The sequence below is a fragment of the Asparagus officinalis genome, chromosome 8 (genome assembly GCF_001876935.1).
Source record: "Asparagus officinalis chromosome 8, Aspof.V1, whole genome shotgun sequence".
NCBI classification, from domain to species: Eukaryota; Viridiplantae; Streptophyta; class Magnoliopsida; order Asparagales; family Asparagaceae; genus Asparagus; species Asparagus officinalis.
The window spans coordinates 14,074,301-14,075,931 of record NC_033801.1 but is presented as its reverse complement, the minus strand read 5'-3'; the positions used below and the strand labels follow the sequence as shown (position 1 = coordinate 14,075,931).

The following is a 1,631-nucleotide window of genomic DNA, read 5'->3' as shown; positions in this document are numbered from 1 at the left end:
CATACTCATTCTTTTCTATTTTATTTCTTCTCTTCCTCTGTCCTTTTCGCTCCCCTTTTTCGTTGCTGTAAATTGCATGTCATGTGCATATAATGCACCGTTTCCCCCTAGATTGTTAGGGAGTATCATGAGTATGGTGAAAGAAGATATAACAACAAATTGACAATAACAATCGATGTCTTTATTTGAAAGTTGGGCACAATTATATTAACCCCTCTGATTTTATTAGGGGCTACCTTCTCTGTTAAGTTAGGAGTCACAATCTCTGTTACTTTCACAATCCATCTTGTTCTCGGTCTATCTAGTTCTAGCTGGTGCTTGAGCTACTGTCCTGTCATTCTTTATTTGGGATATTTAGCGAAGTTAAAAGACCTGCAATTGAGAATAGTAATGAAAATTCCGCTGTTAATAGATACTAACTTATCTCCTATTCAGTGGAAATTAGTTCATAATGTTACCAGAAGTACAATTCTTTTCAACAGACACTTTTGATTAACAAAGAATGTCTGTTCCCGCTCTATTACAACTATTGAGTGTTTGTTTATATTAGGCCATCAAAAGTTGTTGTGGGAGATGTTATGCAGGGGACACCTATATGCATTACATTTAAATTTTCCTTGGTTAATAGTTCTTAAATATAATTCATTTGATTGTAAAAAGATAGCAGTTAGTAACAATATAGTGGGCTTTACAAGGCTCTTAACAGTAGATAGGATGGGAACTACCTAGCGTGATACGAGTGTATCTTCTCTTCGGAACTTAGCGATCTTCATGGGAGCTTGAGGATAGATGATTCTCATGATAACATGAGAATAGAGGTGTCAAACAGTACAAGAGAACGTAGGAGGAAGCGTGGAACGAGACGACGAGCAGAAGAATCGAAGTATCCAATTTTCAGCCTGTGAGTCGACTCATAACAGTCATGAGTCGACTCATCGCTGGTTTCTGAGTTTTGTCCAGTTTCTGACAAGTCGACTCATCTCAGTCATGAGTCGACTCATCGATGGTTTCCTGGTTTGTTTGGATTTATGTTCACACGAATTCCTGTTGATTTTGGGTCTGGTTATTTACCAAATTGTCGTTCACGTTTGTACACCTATATAAAGGATTGTTTTAGGGTTTCTAAACAATCAGAGAGAATCAGATAGATTCAGAGAGAGATTCTAATCATTGTATTAGGGTTTAGTGAGAATTAAGAGTTTGTCCTCGATTCTAGTGAGATTGTGAGAGAGAGATTGTAATCTTTTCATACTCATAATCTAGAGAAAGTATTTTCCTTCGCCATCTACTGAATTGTGCTTGTGTTTCTGTCATCCTCTTCTCAACCCACCTTTGATAATTCCGCGATCAAAGGTGCTCGTACGGTAACTCGTATCATAGCGTCCAACTATTGGATGTGCATATGGAGGAAGGAGGAAGAAAAAAGTGGTGACAAAGAGAATGGAAGAAAATGATGAGCAGAAGATGAGGAGAAAGGTAAAAGCTTAAGAAGGAATGATCTCCCCATTGATTTACTTGTATATTAAAAAATGAGGAGGAAGGTAGAAGATTTAAAGGAAAAAAGAGTTCCCCATCGATTAGCAATTAACCAGCATATTTGATTTCGACGACTTTGGTAACCCTGTGACGTC

At 37.6% G+C, this 1,631-nt stretch overlaps 1 protein-coding gene across 1 annotated transcript in view; it reads left to right on the top strand.

The window, feature by feature from the left end:
• The window catches only part of LOC109820894 (BUD13 homolog), a 17,625-nt gene that overhangs the window by 13,258 nt on the left and 2,736 nt on the right, over positions 1–1,631 (top strand). The gene's annotated exons all lie outside the window — the stretch shown is intronic.